This window comes from Macaca thibetana, chromosome 19 (genome assembly GCF_024542745.1).
Source record: "Macaca thibetana thibetana isolate TM-01 chromosome 19, ASM2454274v1, whole genome shotgun sequence".
In the NCBI taxonomy this organism is placed as follows: Eukaryota; Metazoa; Chordata; class Mammalia; order Primates; family Cercopithecidae; genus Macaca; species Macaca thibetana.
This window is the reverse complement of record NC_065596.1, coordinates 52,045,697-52,063,309: the sequence shown is the minus strand read 5'-3', so window position 1 is coordinate 52,063,309 and position 17,613 is coordinate 52,045,697. Positions and strand designations below refer to the sequence as shown.

At 47.9% G+C, this 17,613-nt stretch overlaps 2 protein-coding genes across 11 annotated transcripts in view; one reads left to right on the top strand and one right to left on the bottom strand.

Moving 5' to 3' along the window:
* The window catches only part of ZNF536 (zinc finger protein 536), a 490,140-nt gene that overhangs the window by 74,529 nt on the left and 397,998 nt on the right, over positions 1–17,613 (top strand). The window lies entirely within an intron of this gene.
* Positions 1–17,613, bottom strand: part of LOC126943623 (cytochrome b-c1 complex subunit Rieske, mitochondrial) — a 1,156,760-nt gene that overhangs the window by 1,080,325 nt on the left and 58,822 nt on the right. Inside the window, exon 1 of one of the 2 annotated variants that reach the window (XM_050772591.1) lies at positions 15,374–15,377. The exons of the other annotated variant lie outside the window; for it this stretch is intronic. The gene's annotated coding sequence lies outside the window, so the exon portion shown is untranslated. Of the gene's footprint in view, positions 1–15,373; positions 15,378–17,613 lie in introns of those variants that run through there. 2 annotated transcript variants of the gene reach the window in all.

The following is a 17,613-nucleotide window of genomic DNA, read 5'->3' as shown; positions in this document are numbered from 1 at the left end:
GCAGGTCACATTCCTGCTGAAGAGGGGCCTGGGAAAGAAAAAGACTCTACAATGTGAAAATGTGGGCTTCGTGGTATGAGGCCAAGTTTATAAAGGTAGCCTCTGTGAAAGAATCATTTGTATTTATTGAAATCACTGATTTTAATCACCTTGGATGCTCCCTTGATAAAAAATTATAATCCTCTGTAAATTATGAATACCTTGAAATTCACAAATTCTATCACTTTTGTGATTGGCAACATTAAATGGCAGCAGCTCATTTAAATAAGCAACATCTGGACATTATTATTTTTAGGGATTTTTCATCTGTTGATTTAGAAATCTGGGGCCTTTATGAATCTTGCATGAATATTCTTTTATATTCACATCTACATCAAGACACAAAGGGATAGCCAAAAATATTGTCCAGTGACTCTTTGATGCAATGAATGTGTTTTTTAAACAACAAATCCATTGTGAATGAGAGAAGATATAAAATAGGCTGTGAGGGCAGGTGGTGGGGGCAGCTAGATCCTCCAAGAGCCAGAAGAGTCCAGAAATTCAAAGCCACAGTGGGGAGAAGGTTTAGATTTTATATATAATAATGTAACATTTTAAAATCACAATATGATTTTGGGCTGATGATATTGGAATATGGCATTCACTATTTCTCAGAATAATCCAATTTAGAACAATGTATTCTGAGCAGGTTTGGTAAAAATAGAAGATCTATCATCCCATGGTATAAGATAATGCATTAATTTTTATGAGTGAGTTATGAAGATGTACAACTCGGTTAAGAGTTAGGATAAACATAATATTCCTTAATTAATCCATTATGCCATGGTACACATGTGCCATTTTTATTACCTTAAAAATGAAAAATGTCAAAAAAGGAAATTGCTGCTTTTTTATATCAAAAAAGCCTTTTTTGAAAAATCATAAAATGGCCTAATCTAATTCACCATATAATACTAATGAGCTTAACAAGCCATCTCGTTGCACAGTTTAGGATAAAAGGTCATCAGTTTCTGGCAGTCAAATTCCAGTACTTTTCAGACGAGGCAAAACCTTTCAGCACCAAATATCGGAAATGGCATTTGTGATTAAGCGTTATTAATAGCTATTTGTTATGAACGTGGGAGAGTTTTAGAAATTCATGTTATACCCTCCTCGAGTTTTCTAAATCTTACCATTGCAGATGCCAAGAGCAGGCATTTCCCCCCGACCCCCCCCCCCCCCCGAATCTGATTAACCTGTTGTCCATCCCAATTCTGGGTGGTGTTCAATAGGAATCTTACATTCACACAGTGCTTTCCGTTTCATGCCACATTTGATTTCCTCAAAACTCTCTGAATCCCCTGCATTTATTTCCTGGGCTCTCTTTGCTCTCCAGGCAGCCTTCCTGTCCTCTGAATGTGCCACTGTCATCTGCCTGGTGTTTCTTTTATCTTGTCACAGACCGGGCCCTGTGGAGGTACAGGCTGAGCACCTTCGGCCGCAGTGCACGCGGTGGCTGCAGCCGGCCTTGTTATGGAAAAGAATTGCCCAGTGGGTTGAGGGAATGGGCAACAGCAGACTAGAATCATGAAGCTGAAAGGAATATTGCCGACTGGAGGTCATTTTTCCCAACTGAGGGGCAATAGTTTGCCACTATAAACTGCACATTGCAGTCAGTATATGTTTTATTAAACCATTTAAGGAACTTGGGAGCCATTTCATTTAAACTTCCTGCTTGATGGAACTCAGGGCAGAGCCTAGAGCAGCTCACAAAAGAGGTCTGGAGTAATTTGCCAAAGAAATACCCCAGGTACCCAGCAGGATGACCGCAACGGGGGGAGCCTGGTGAGGGCTGGACCCAGCGCTTATAGCACTCTTCGACGCCTGAGTGCACGAGTGTGTGTGTGTGTCTGGAGGTTCGAGTCCCAGCTCTGCCGCTAACTAGCTCCATGACCTTGGTCAAATCTCTTAGCTTCCCCTGGACTATTTCTGCTGCTGCAATAGGAGGGGATGGGGTTTGATAGGAGACGCAGGGTCTTTTCCAGCTCAGTGATTCCATAAAATGCTGGATCGTCGGGGGGTTGCCCCTGGAACTGCGGTTCTGGGACGCCCCATCAGGCCCCTGGTCATCACAATGGAAAGTCAGCCCTTGTGTCTGCTCTGCCTGGGAAGTGATTCTGGCTGTGGACGTTTTCATAGGCTCTGGGGACCGTGGCTCCCCTGATCCAGTGGTGACGTGTGGGTTCTCAGCATAGAGCAGGGAAACCGGCAGTAACTTAGTTCTCATATTAAACAGAAATAACCTCTTCGCATGATAATTTTGTGTCTGAGGAACTAGGAAGCTGAGGCTCATGCCTCTGAGCCTCAGTTATTCTGTCTGCAAAATGGGGTAGCGGCAATGGGGACGCTGTTGCTTTAGCTGTAAAGGGCGACAGAAGGGATGCCCCAGGTCCCTTCTGTTATCACTCTGGGTGACTTTTACAATTTAGCTGATTTAGCTGATTTAGCTGATTACAATTTAGCTTTAACAACTTTGGTGAATTGCATGCCTGCACATTCCATGTTCAGTTTGTGCCTAGGTGGAAAGGAAGGATAAGGTGAGATGTGCTTTAAGAGTAATGGACAGAATGCAATCTGCACTGTTGCTTTCTCAGCCCTAACTGGTGGTCCTTAGTAGGTGGCTTTAATTCTACAAAGTTATATAACCAAATCTTTTGTCTAATTGGTAACTATATTTAGGAGGTAGAGAAATATGTGAGCTATTCGTTTCGATTAAATTTTTTATTATGCACTCTGCATTTGGATTGACAACTATTAATATTAAAGAGCTTGGCCAAATTGAAATTTGTATTGCTGGAGAGACTTAAATATAATGTATGATGCTGAAAAAGAAAAAAAGCCCAGGGAAAAGGGGAATTACCAGGCTGGGTGCAGAGAGGTCCCTGCCAGGTGCTGATGTGGGCTAGGTAGAATCTGCCCCACCTCTGCACGCTGAGGAGGGAGGTGTGTAGAGGCCTCTGCAAAGCCAGTGTCAGGGTCTCAAGGATTGAGATACTTTCATGGAGACGATGCTAAATAAAGATGTAGAGCACGTTTTAGCAACGTATACAAATAATTTTTTATAATCACTGTTTGTATATAATATTTTTTCCCAGCACTATTAAGAAGGTTTGGGGGTAAGGCAGAGAAAGTCGTTCTAAAATAGAATGCATGGAGCACTGGTGCAATGATGTGGAAAAGGGAGGCCTGCTTCCTTGGAAATCCTAACACAGATTGTGTTGCTCTGCTGCGAGTCCTTGGGAGATGGGAGGCTCTGTCCGTCCTGTGGCAGGGAGGTCTCCAAGGCCACAGCCAAGTGGGGAACGTGCTGGGAGCAGATTCCTGGGCATCCTGGGTCTGCTGTGGGCAGGCCCTGGGACTCACAGCCGTGGTTCTGCGTCTTGGGGGCTGACTCCTTTCTAACTCCTAGCAATGCCTGTGGCTTTGCCCAGTGACCTGGGTTGTCACATGCAGAATCCTATAGGATTTGCACAAAGACCCAGGAGGTCCTTAGACAGGGGAAGTCAGGTGTCTGGGTCCACGTGGCCACTGAAGAGCAGACACAGAACCAGAACTCAGTTCTAGAATGCAGTCTGTGGGGCACTCTCAAGAGGAAGTGCCCTCTTTGGGAGTCTACAATGCTACAGGGCCAAGGGTGGAGCCCACGAGCCACTGGCATCTGTGTCCTGTTAGCTGGTCCTCACGGACTCCAGACACCTCCACCTTCCACGCGTTTTCTCTTGTTGGGCCCTCTGTATAGAATGTCAACACCATCCCAATCCTCCAGGGAAACCCCCCAACTCCCCCCAGGGCCTGCAAGGAGAGAGCAACCACTATGTCCTGAATGGATGCAGCAGACACAGTGCGCCAGATTTGACTGGCAAGGGAGGAGAAGACGACCCTTTCAAATTGGTGTTGGCCTTACTTCCTTCATCCCCTTTTCCCCCGCTGCTGGACTATAAACTCTCTGGTGGCAGGGGCATTTTCCTTGTTTTTACATAATTTTTCCTGACATTGGGAGCTAGAATATCAATGTAAGAACCTTCATAGACAGGGATGCCCAAAGCACTGGTGGTTCTGGCTCAGTGGATTTTAGGCACACATGTTTTCATCTGCGTTTGGCATTTCGAAGCTTCCAGGAGCTCCTAGATGGGCGATGGATTTCTGAGGCTCGGCTGGTGTCAGGGTCTCCTGAGACGGGGACGGGGCACACCACCTTGTGTCTCCACTGCTATACACCTGCTCCATCTCCCAGAGGTGACCCCAGTTTCTGGAGGATATGTGCCTTCCTTGTCACCCCACCGGTTAGCTCGGTGGCTGGTGCATCTGTGGCCATGGCAGGCTCTATGTGATGGTGAGAGAGGCAGGGCAAGAGAGGCAGTGCAGGAGGTGCAGGGCAGGGGCCTTGGTGCCACCTCCAGATTTCTGTGATCAGCCAGGTTCCTAGCTTCTCTGGAGAGCAGACAGCCTGGGGATTGTTCCTTGAAAGGGAATCAGGTTCCCTGTTTGCTTTTTGACACTTTTTTTTTTTTCGTTTTTTGAGATGGAGTCTTCCTCTGTTGCCCAGGCTGGAGTGCAGTGGTGCAATCTCTGTTCACTGAAACCTCCGCCTCCCAGGTTCAAGCAACTCTTGTGCCTCAGCCTCCCGAGCAGCTGGGATTACAGGTGCCGGCCACCACCACACCCGGCTAATTTTTATATTTTTAGTAGAGATAAGGTTTCACCATGTCGGCTAGGCTGGTCTCTTAAGTCCTGATCCACCCGCCTTGGCCTCCCAAAGTGCTGGGAATACAGGCATGAGCCACCGTGCCCAGCCGACACTTTTTTTATTAGGCAGGGATAGTAGATACTCTTGGTGCCCCTTGGCAGCCACTCACTACTCAGGGTGAGGCGTTGTCACACCAGCATCCATGACTCTGCCTGGGGGTGTCCTTCATCACTGGTGTGTGTCTGGCTTGTCATGGGGCAAGCACACATGCCAGGGAGTTAACACCTCTGGAGCACCCCTCAGTCGATGATAGGATGGGAGCTGATGAGTAGGCAGCGGTCTCCTCTCTCCCCGGATGGAGCAGCATGGGGGGTTCCGCTGAGGGTCTTAGAGTTCCCGGTGGGACTCAGGGCTGGTGCCCTCAGTGCAGTAAACTTTTTAGCCTGCTATGTACAGGCTTCCTTTCTTTCCCCACCTCCCCGCTATCCCCTGGCATTTTCTGGGACTACCTCCTGCACAAACTTCCGCACAAACTTCCCGCACAAACCGCCCGCATTTGCATCTTCATCTCAGGGCTTCCTCTGAGAAAACAGCCAGAGACGCAGGTCAGTCCAAGGGAGCTTGAACCATTGGAACCGGGCTCACGCAATCTGATGAATCCTTCCTAAGGCCAGGTCCCTTAGGCCTTCTCATTTGAGCCTTCCAGAAGCCTCTGATGGGAGGGAGCTGAAGTTGTTATCCCATTCTCCTGGAAGGAACGCTGAGGTCCAGAGACTTTGCAGAGCTAGAATCCAACTTCCTGCCCAGTTCCTGCCCTCCTAACTTCACTGATTCAACAAGGGGGAGCCTGGGCCGGGACCTCAGTGGGGGCCTCCCTCTGCCTGTCCCCAGTTAAAGGGGAGAGAGTGAGTTAATTATGTGACCAAGAGTCGGCTCCTCTGGGGACAGTTGGGGCCAGCAGGTGAGGCGACCTGGTAGGGTCCCTGAGGAGGACAGCGGTAGGGGGAGAGGGCTGTGTTTGTGCGCTAGATCGGATGAAAGCCTGGGGCTCACAGAACTGCCCCACGTGGACCACTCAGCCTACAGGCTCTTAGCCTCTGCCGGCAACATCCGGGGGAAATGATGGATGGTGGACCAGCCCAAGTTCTCATAATCGGGCTGGAGAGAAGTTCTAGGGGCAAAGCATATTTGTATCTTCCTGACGGTTTGCAAAGATGCCTCTGCAAGAGGAGTGCCTGTTCCTAGGAGGAGACTGCTTGGGGCAGACATCTCTGTTCCCAGCTCATTTGCTCCTCTGAAGTTCTGCAGAATTAAGAGCCCAAGGGAGTAGCCCAGAGAGGAGCAGGAAGGCTGAAGCTTGGAAGGCAGGAGGCTGAGGGTGTTGCTTGCCATAAGTTCCAGGGCCTGAGGCTGCATTTTCTCTTGTCTGGGCCTTGGTTGCCCCAGATGGACTGGACAGTGTGAGCTCGCCACTGTAGTTGAATAGTTGAGGAAGCCCATATAGAATTTGGGCTAGGGGATCACCTGCCAGGAGTGAGCTTGTGCAGGGGCAAGAGTGGGCGCAAGAGAGTCCGTGGGAAGGGAGGGGAGTTGATGTCCTCACTTGACCCTCAAGAACCCATTCTTGACTGGCTCAGTTTCCCCAATTGTACAAAACAAGGAAGGAAAATGCACACTTCACTGTGTATGGGGAGGGGTGGAAAGTGTTCTGTGAATTGAGTCAAGTGCCTGGCGAATGGAGGTGTGATCTGAGCGGTGAGCAGCTGGGTATTTAATGTTCTTAGGAGAATCAGCTCAGGCTGCTCTGCAGTCCTGGCTTTAAGCCCCCGAGATAGCCCTGAGCCTCAGCCCTCTTCATCACTGAGAAGCTGCAGGGGTGGTTGTCTCAGCTTTGCCCTGGCACCAACATTGGAGGCTGAGACTCAAACAGTCTCTTGCCAAGGTTGAGTTCACATGGTGACCCCAGATCTGGGCTTGGGGTTTGGGGTTTGGGAGCCCACCTTTCGGCACTGGGAGGACTCTTCTAGGCAGAATTGGGTAGGGGACCAAGGCAGGGGTTGGGGGCCATCTGCCCTGGCCCCTGGTAGACACTGGTTGGGCTTCCGCAGGAGGGGCCAGCGTGAGTGAGGAAAGGAGGCGCCCTGTCCTCCCTCGGTCCCCCAGCAGCATAGAGCCTGGGCCAGGCATGGAGTGGATCCTCCCGACATATTTAGTGATGTGATCTGACAGAGGGTCACATCAGTTTTATTTTTCCCTCCAAATTTTAATATCAGATTCATTTATTATGCTGACTGCAACTGACAAATGTTCACATTATTCACCCATTTATTCATTTGCTCATGAAATCTGTGTTGAGTAATTGTTTTGCCTTATTGGCAGTTTTAATTCTACACTCCTTTTTTTTTCAAAAGGTCAGTGGCTTGCTAGCTGACCAGGCCAGCGTGTACATTGCCTGGAGAGTTTTTTTTTTTTTTTTTTTGTAAAGAGATGCTCGTTTACACTGGTCAGACTTCAGCTTTGAGTTTCTGTCTTCTCTTGTTGCCTTGGATCAATACCTTGGAATTCCCAGGACTCAATGAGGCTCTTGTCTTATCTCTCTGTCACCCTATTTCCTGGCTCAATATCTGAGCCATCTCACCCCACAGTCAGATTATTCTCTTCTCTTTGCTTATTCATTTCAAGCTAAGATCTACAGACACACCAATATCAAAATGTATGTGTATGTCTTTGGTTTGTGACACACTTACCTCTAACACTTTGATAGAGCAAATGAAAGCTGTCAAGTTTGAAATGTCTCTGAATTTGCTTTTGGCTTTTGCCTAGAAGTGCATGAGATTCAAGGTGAATATTTCACCTGTGACTTTGATTTGGAAAATTGAAAAGTTGGTTCTAAGTTTGTTTGAGAAAGAAGATGAAAATGTTCTGGAAAATATAGTTCTGGTGAAGTTACTTCTGAGCTGAAACATTCAAAGTGCAGAGATCTGTAGTCTAGTATGTTATTTTACGGTAACTTTCTGTATGCAGCTGTGTTTGCTGTGAAAACTCACATTTCTGTATGGAACACTGAATGAAATATGAATGTGCTTTTTACAATTTAGTACTTTTAATAAAAGATTTGTGAGCAAAAAGCTTAAGTGTAAGAGCCACAAAACATATAGATAAAAATATAGCCATAATCACGCATCAAACCCTAGAAAATTCAGTATGTAAAGAACATCAGTAATTGAGAGAAGTTGAGGGAACCGACAGAAAAAATAATGTATATATATCCAGAATTCTAAAGGCATGAATCCTTTTAGCTGGGATCAGAGCTTCTGAGTTCTCTGGGGTGGGTGTTTTATTACAGTGGATGCTTTACTTAGAAGGATGTAATTTATTATCTCGAATTCGCATGGCAACATGAATTTGGATTTGGGTTTCTGGGAGAAGTTTACAATTAGTCCCCTCACATATATTTATAGCTTTGAAAAAACACTTGATGTTAAAATAACTTAAATACCTCCCCCCTCTTTTTTGATTGATATGTGAAATATTGCCTTTTTTTTTTTTTTTTTAAAGAAATGAAAAACTAGTCACTGCTAAATGAGGCGTGGCCACTGTGTTCAGGGGGCACCGTGATTAGGTGGGCACTGTTCCCGGGGCCAGAGGACGTGCAAAAAAAAAAAAAAAAAAAAAAAATCTGTTCTGCACCTGCGTTGGCTTTCCGTGAGGGATGCTTTTAATTTTTCTAGCTTTTCATTGTTTCCTTGTTGGAAACTTCTCTCTTCTAAGGAGAGTTTTAACAGAGGGTATGAGGGAGACGTGCCTTCTTTTCCTCTCTTTCTGGTCTACCACATTCACCCAAGAGTCACCCTGACCATTCATTCTGCTGAGAGCCCCTTCTCCTGATACATCGCTCCTGCTTCATAACATTCTCAGTGGGCTGTGATCGCTACCGTTTTTCTTTTTCTATTAAAATACAGTCCGAACTTGATTATGTGTTTCAGTATTTCTCAGCCTGACCCGCTAGCAAAACCGGCGACAATGATTTAGTTATTGGCTCGTGTTTATTGCCAATGCAATAAGGTTGTGGTGCCTGACATTTTCTTCTCACTGTGTCGAAGCTTTTAGCGAGTTGCTCTTCTTACCCAGAAAGCAGCGTAACTTGGCCTCTCTTTGCAGATGGGTTACACGTTCCTTTAACACTGGCATGCTCCTCTAACCTTCCTGGGTGGCTTTCGATGACTTAAACACAGTAATTGGCATGGAGGTCTGAAGCTTTACTTTATGATATTAAATCATTCTTTTCTGGAAACAGAAATCTGCAAAGTATACCATTCATTATGCTAAGGCCTGTATTAACACGGGCTCTGGCTGATGGCTGGTGACATCTTGGAGAACTTATGTAGCACATCTCAAGGGAGGTGCCAGCCCTCACCTGTGGAGGTGAGCATTAGAACCAAGAGCAGAATCCAGGATTCCATCTGCTGTGTCTCAGGGACAGAAGTGTATGGTTTGTCATCGTTAGCTTGGTGCATAAAGGGTAACATTACCCTAAAAATACTCACAGTGTGGACTGAGATGAACTTGATTGCTGTGGCATTATTTTAGGGGGACTTGGCGCTTTCTCCATGTAATCTTGTGAACATTTTTTTTTTTCATGTGAACCATGATTTTCTTGAAACAAAGAGGATTATCAGTCATAAGTTCTGAAGACTGAAATGGGGTGGGAGAAAGGTTTAGAAGGAGAAGATTTTTTAAAGGACTTACAAAGCTGGCACTCAACTCTAGCTGGAGAGAAATTCTTGAGTTAGGCGCCATCTTGGTTTTGTTGCTCCAGGGCAGTGATGGAGGCGATGGGAGCTTTTCAGGTCCTCAGAGTCCTCATGTGTTCCATAAAAATGGGTTCCTGCAGCCCATAGACAGCTACTAGAGGGAATGAAGGCCTGGTAAAGCCAGTGAGAGTTCTGTAAGGCTCTAAGTTCTAAGGGTTGCTCCTCTCCAGACAGCTGGGGAACTGCACGTCACTGGAAGTCACTCTGTGGTCACAGCAGGGCTCTGCTTTGACTCCAGCAGTCTGTTTTTTTTGTGCAGTCTCACTCCGGGCTATGTCCCCAAGTGGAGCACCACGATTTCCCGGGAAGGGTCTGTGAGATAGATCTTTGGTGATGAGGCCAGCTTGGAGAGAACGGCACTTGAAAATTTCTTATGATGCAATTCAATGACAGTGCGATTCATGGCAATACCTTAGTGTCCCCCCAGCCCTGTCCTCTGCCAAACTTAACCACACTTGGCAAGATCTCTGAGAAGTCCTGAAAAGAAGAGTCCTCAGGCAACTGCAAGACTCTCCCACTCTGGTCTAGGAAAAAAGTCTTGGAAAAGACAAGAAGTCCATCAGACACGAAAGAAGACATGTAAAGGGAATCAAAACCAACAAAAAAGCTATGAAAATGCAGAGACTCAAGAGGTCGCCAAGCAAATGAAATGACTTTAGGAGTGACGTGTTCGCTGTGTCTTTCTGGTTGCTCTCGGGATGGTCTCTGGTAACACATTTTAGTTGTAGAAATGGGGGAAAGGGGGCAAAGACAAAGTTCCAGGAAGGTTGCAAGAGATAACTGGTTATCTAACTGGTATCCCGGGGGCCGGTGTGGAGTCGCTTCTATGTCTAAAAATGATTTTGTTAGTATGTAGGTCACATTACTGTGCTGTCTGGTTATTGGACGTTGCCTTAGATAACTGTTTGTGGAGTATTAAATGGTTCTGCTGCCTCAGCACACTTTTTCACTGGTATTTTTCACACAGTTGTGCGGCTGAAAAGACGCAGTGCTGCAGCAAAAATCAATTTATCTTTCCCTCTGCTACTTGTGTGCTGTGAGTTCTTGTAGTGTTTTACCATTTGATTAATTGATATTCTTTGTGTCGGACATCATTTGTAACACTGCTGTCCAACTTTGGGTGTCTTAAAAACTTTCATAAGAACACTACATTATTTATGTGAGACCTCCTCATGACAAAGTACAATAGTGAGACGCAGAAAGAAAAATTAGATCAAAATGCTCTTGGCTTATGAGTTTATTAAGGGTGGAACAATGTTTCCATTCACGTCTCCCTCCTCCCTTCTGCGTCCCTGTCGCAGGGTGGCTTCGACGGCTTTGCTCAAAAAGTTTGGTGACGAAAGTTTTTCCTTCCTTGGCTTTTTATGGGTGGTGGTCTCTTGGGATTAGAGGGGCTTCTGATTGCCTTTCAGATGAGAAAAGTGGGTGGGGAGGGGCAGGGACAAGTGGGAATGGTAGGCGTGGCGTGGAATGAATGCAGAGGCTGCCTCATCAGAGCCCTGGGGTTTGAGAGCTGGGAGCAGGAAAGAGCTCCTTCTCCATAGGTCTCTCCCAGGGCCTTGCTAGATGCTTTTAAAATAATGTGTTTGCATGCATTTCACATGGTGCGGGTCTTTCCATGGGTATTATTAATATCTATTTTTGGAGCAAAGACTGTGTCAAATGAAGGTACGCCAGCCCCGCGTTATAAAAACAGAACAATACTGTTGCTTCCCCATTTCATTATAAAGTTTCTTTGACCCTGTGGTTTATTTTCAAACATTCAAGTTATTTGTTCTGGTGTATTCTTAAACAGGGGTTGTTTTTCTCCCTTTCAGAAAATGAGCACAGATGGTGATGGATTTTTCAAGTGCTGACATCCCTGCTTGAGAAAATGTTCCCACCTTCTTTGTGCCGAACAAGTCAGGCAAACTAACATGATGATGCGATCATCGGTTTCATGCAGACATGCAGAATTGATTGACAGGGGAAAATTTAACATAAACCACACATTCTTTCAGTGTCTTCAATTTCTTAATGATGTTTATTTGTTGGATATTAGCAGCGGCAGGAATTTCATTTAAGGCGAAAAGTGGGGAGAAAGGAGAAGACGGAGGAAGGGGAGAGAACTTGTTCCAGGCAAGCAGGTTTAAGAGGAAATTTACTGCTCTGGTAGAATCTCCATCAAAACAATTTGTAACCGCTCCTCGGAGCCAGCCCGGAGCTGAGGCTGTCAGCGGCTAACCAGCCATTCTCAGACCATTGCCTCTGTTTGCGTGACTAAATACAGACAATTAATGCCGAGCACTTTCTTCTCTATGAACTCATTGTTATCCAGGGTTCAAGTGCTCGGATAATGGGCCACAGGGAGACGATCGGATGGCCATGGGCTGTGGCGGAGGGCTACTTTGTAAAACCCATTCCTCATTATCTGATCTGAGCCCTTCTAGGCGACTCAGGGCCCTGGCTCCCTTGCCCTTGGGTTTTGTAAGGTTGGTTCAGGAGATCCATGTCCCCTGATGAGCCTGGCCTGGTGCTCAGATCCTGAGGGAGCCCTCGATTTCTAGGGCCTGGAGGTGACAAGCGTGGGGACCTTCTACAGGGTACTGAGGGTGACCACTGGTCCTGCTCATGCCTCCAGTCACTGCCTGCCTCTAGAGGGGCCTCTCTGAGCTTCCTGGGGTTATGTCTGTCTTTCCTAATGCTCTGAGCAGAGATGGAGGGAGACCAGGAGCCCATCTGTCCCCGAGCTCCTGACCATGGTGGCCCTTCCTACTGAGGACTGGTTGTAAGGGCTCTGCACCCAAAAAGGCAGGTGCCCTTTCGCCACCCTGTATGCAGTTCAGACAAAAAGCAATATGAAGCTGTAGCATAAGTGTAGAGAAGTGGAAGAAAGTTCTGAGATTTAATATTTTCCCCCAAAGCATCACATTGTTTCAAATATTTTTTCTCAACTTTGTGGTGCCTACACTGCTCTGGTGCCCTAGGAAGGTGCTTAGCCTGCTCACTGGATAATCTGCACCTCATTTACTCCCCATATGATCTTCGTTTATTTCCTTTTGCCATATCCATACCCTCCTATTATTTGTTTAATATTTTCTTTGAAGCAGCTTTACATCAACTTCTCTCTCTCTCTCTCTTCCACTCTCTCATTCCCCAGCCTGACACCCACCCACCTTAGTTAGCCCAGTCCTAATGTTGGTGTGAGATCGTGGGTTGAAGGTGCTGGTTACGTTTCCCTGAGTCACATTAAAGTAAATGCATGTGGACTATTAAAATTTTAAGGCTAAGTGTGGTGGCTCACACCTGTATTCCCAGTGCTTTGGGAGGCCAAGGCAGGAGGATCACTTGAGGCCGGGAGTTCGAGACCAGCCTGGGAAACATAGGGAGACCTCATCTCTATGAAAAGTTAAAAAAAATTAGTTGAGCACGGGGGTGTGCAACTGTCAGCCCAGCTACTTGGGAGGCTGAGATGAAAGGATCACTTGAGCCCAGGAGTTGGAGGCTGCAGTGAGCTCTGATCGCATCGCTGCACTTCAGCCAGGGTAATAGAGCAAGAATCTGTTGCAAGAAAAAGTTTAAATTAAATAAAATTTGAACTAACGAGTCTTGCTTCCCATCATTGGTGCCTGTGCCACACTTTTGAACACCCGGGTGCAATTTGCACTTGCCATTTTGCTGGTGGAGAGAGGCGGCGAATGAGAGAAGTTGAATCTTTCCAGCATGGGGAGGTGCACGTGACCCTCACTGTGGGAGGAGAGAAGGTCTGTGGGCACCCCAGGATGGACAGAGGGGTCGGGGGTGAAAGGGAAGAGGGGGATGTGCTGCAGCCTTCCCGGAGAAAGCCTGTCTCAGAGAATGGAATGGTGGTTCTGCCTCGTCCGCCTCCTTCTCTCCAACCCTCCCTGCCCCAAGCCCACAGAGCTTCCTTGCTCACAGTTGGCTTCCAAAGCAACTTCCAAAAACAAGCTTCCAGGATTCCTTGCGATTTTTTTTTCTAGTTAAGTCAGATCAATGGAGTTTTTGTTAAAGTGATTATTTTTCTTTTTGTATTAAACTGGTTTAAAATACAAATAAAAAATAATAAAATTTAAAAAGTATTTTCTGCCTTTGAAAGACTCCCACAGTCACCTGCGTGGGGGGACCGGTGTCTAGAACCCATCTGAAGGAGGGTGTGGACCACCCCCGCTGCTCGTGGTCAGAGTGGCTCCCCCTTGCTTTCAGGTGAAGGATGTGTGCTGTGCAGTTGTATAACAGGGTGTGGTCTTCGGACCGTGCCTCGGGTGGCCTAGTGTGCTGAGATGTGAATTATACAGAGAGCCAGGAATCTGGGTTTTCCTACGAACACCTCTGTGACCTCAGGCAGCCTCCCTCCCTTGCTGGGACCATTTCCCCTTTTGCAAAATGGGTACAGTAGCATTTGATCTGGCCCTTTGCAGGGCTGGGGCTGCTTCAGTCCCCAGAGATGATGACTGCCACACTTCTCAGACGTCTCTCCTTCCTATCAAAGTAAAAGGCCAGGGACTTCCAGATCCTGCTGGGGTGAGCCTCAGAGCAGACATGCCAGGCGCCATCCCTGGGTCTCTGTGATGGCTTAGCGAGGTGACAAGGCCGTGGCAGACACAGAGCCCGGGGCACTCACAAGGATCTTGCCTTAGCAGGTGACACAGTCTCTGCAGCCTGAGGCTTGGACCTAGGCTGGGCTGCCCAGATAACAGGGTGGAGGTTTGCTTGTGCCTGTCCAGGCGCCTTGTACAGTGAGCTTTCTGGTCAAACCTTTCCTGACAGAGCTGGCCCTGCCTGGGCCTCCTGCTGGTAAGAAGAACCCCTAGAAAATCTACTAGTGGTGGCCGATTTCTGCTTAGGTCCGCTGCCCTGTCTTCTCCCCACTGTGTCAGTCAGGGCAGGTGGATCTCAGCCTGGCCACACACAGCCCTGTTTCCCAGGGATCCTGGAGAAGCCCACCCACTCCACACTCTCCACAGGGAGCCCCTTGTCTGACCAAACCTCCAAGCTTTGCTACCCACCACCCTCTGCAACTCTCACCCTCACCCCATGACCTCCAAAGCCTCCCAGGGCCGGAGATCCCTGTCCAAGGTGGGGCTTGCAAGGACTGGGCAGGTGAAATAGCCTCACAGCCTACTGTCCCCACACTGCCCACCCTGACTGTGATTTCCAGCATCCCTGGGAAGCCCAGGCCAAGAGTGTCCTCTGGGGGGGGTCCTCAGCTCAGTGTGGCATCCTGAGTACAGGTAGGTTCCCTGTTAAGGAAAAGCAGTGTATGAAATTTGAGTCTCCCAACCTGAAGACCTTCTCATGGGACCAGAGGAAGACCCTGGAAGCCTGGGCTCTGAGAAGAGATGGCCCTGTCCCTCGCTCCGCACTATGTGGACTTTAGAATAAAGAATAGTGGTTAGGCCATAACACAGCTGTAAGGAAGTTCATCAAAGTCCTGCTTCCTCCCGTGGCAACTACTCCAACGCTCCTTTGGGACTGTCAACTCCAGCTCTTATTCCCAATGCGCTCAGCTCTGAGGTGGCCCTGCCTGGCTTGTGTCCTAAGCAAATGCTTGCTTTGCTTATTGGAGGCCCCTGCTCTCTCCTAGGGCTGCAAGTTGGCCGAGGGCTCTGCTCACCTGCTGTGCAGAGAACATTAGAGTGAAGGGCCTGGGGACCCTGGGGACCCCTCTGTGGCAGGGCAGCGGTCCTGAGCTGCAGGTACACCATGGTGTCCCTGGGAATGGAGTCTCGAGCAAGGCCGTGCGGGCTGGACTATCATTCGTGCAGGCCGTGGTGTAGACAGGGCTCCTCCTGCAGGTTATGCCTTCTGGGGCTCTGGTTTCAAGACTCTCCACCCCCCCCATCAGGAGAGCTCTGTTGTGAGTTAGCTCTCAGGTGCCCTTGGTACCTGCTGCCAGGTGCTACGCATCTCCAGGTTCCACTTATCAGAAGGTCTCAGCCCTGCTGTCCTCCACCCTTGCAGCTGCCCTCACAGAGAAAAGAGCCACACTTCGTTCCCAGAGCCTTGCAGGCCCCGCACCAGCTCCCTGGATCTGGGGGGCAGAGCTCAGCTGTCGGACTCATGTTGTTGGGGTTACTTTTGCACTTTGGCCCGAGTAGCTTTCCCTGTGGGCCTGTGTGAAGAACAGGCACTTTGGGCCTGTGCAGCGGGCTCTGATCCCAGCTCACTGGGGAGGTCCCTTCTCTCCCTCACTCCAGGGGCCTGGGCAAGGTGTTGGGTAGGTGGTCCAGGGCCCTTCTTGGTCTGATAGGAGGAATGTGCCTGTGGTAGTGAACAAGAGGCAGGCTAAGGTGGGTGATCACACCCAACCCCTCCCCTTTCTCTGGGTGGAGCTGTTTGTTTGCTTGTCTACACAGGTGGTTCTGGAGCTCCTGCAGGGTACCCAGCCCCGATCCCCGCCCACTGGCCCCACTCTCCCTGCTGGCTGTCTGCCTGCAGGCCTTGGCCTAAATGGCATGTCTCAGAGAGGCCTCTGTGGCCCACCCGATCCTCCTCCTCCCCACGCCTTCTAGTTTCTCTTCCGTGATTCTCTCCCCTTGGCACTTCTGCTTATTCTTCTTATTTCACTATTTGCTCCTGTCCCAGATTATCAGCTCCTTGAGGGCAGGAATCTCTGCCTTTTGTTCTTTGCTCTATTTTCAGCACCTAGAATCTCGCTCAGCACATAATAGGTGCTCAACAAATACGTATGGATGGGGAGAATGAAGAGGCATGGTCCTTCTCTTGTGAAGTGTACTGTCCAATGTGAGTCATCCTTAAGGAGTAAGGGATGGGTCCTAAAAGGTCATAGAGCATGGTGAAAGGAGTTGTTGAGAGTAGGGAGGGAAAGGCTTCCTGGAGGAGGCAGTCAGGGAAGGCTTCCTGGAGGAGGTGACTTGGAAAACTGAGTCAGAGGTTTTTTTTTTTTTTTTTTTTTGAGACAGAGTCTCGCTCTGTCGCCCAGGCTGGAGTGCAGTGGCCGGATCTCAGCTCACTGCAAGCTCCGCCTCCTGGGTTTACGCCATTCTCCTGCCTCAGCCTCTCGAGTAGCTGGGACTGCAAGCGCCCGCCACCTCGCCCGGCTAGTTTTTTGTATTTTTTAGTAGAGACGGGGTTTCACCGTGTTAGCCAGGATGGTCTCGATCTCCTGACCTCGTGATCCGCCCGTCTCGGCCTCCCAAAGTGCTGGGATTACAGGCTTGAGCCACCGCGCCCGGCCTGAGTCAGAGTTTTATATACAGAGGTGAGAAAAGGAAGGAGGGATGATGGTGGGACACGAGCCACCCCGCTTTGGGCCCTTCGTAGCAGGATCTGGTTTGAGAAGGTCGACAGGGGCCCGATAGGAAGGTCCTGAGTCCAGTGAAGGATCCTGGTCTTGGTACTGGAGGAGGAGGGGCAGCCTGAAGGGTTTGGTGTTTCAGTGTAGTTGGTTTCACTGAATTACAAAAGTTCTATGGGTTCACTATTAAGAATCAAACAGCACAGATGTCTGTGATAGTGAAATCCAAAAGACACTTTTCAGCTCGACTTCCAAATCCTTCTCCCGTCGATGGAGAAAACTCCTACAATGCATTTTGGTTTGGTAAGCAGCACCTGCTGGACTGGTATATATATACATCATGTGCAGGGCGAATACTCACAAAAAGAAAGTCATGCATATGTATTTCACATAAAATTGACATTGAAGCCTACATAATGAGATCATACTATACATATTGTCCTGAGACTTATTTAAAAAAAAACAGTATTGTTTTTAGATCAAAACGTCAGATACATAGGAAGTGCACACATTTTTTAACTTCTGTGTAATTCTGTGCGGTAGGGCATGCTCATATTTATGTAACCATATGTTGGACATGAGGGAGGTTTCCATTTTCTTTTCAACATTACACTTACAATGCTGCAGTAAACACTGTATCATGGTAAACAAGTCTGAGTATTTCTGTAGGATAGATTCCTAGAAGTAGCATTGTAGAGTCATTAGGTATATATATTTAATTCTTTGATGGACGCCACCAAATTGCCCTTCCAAGTAATGTTGTTTGTGTACCTTGTATACATGTCTACCAATATTGTATGCATAGTACTCACTTG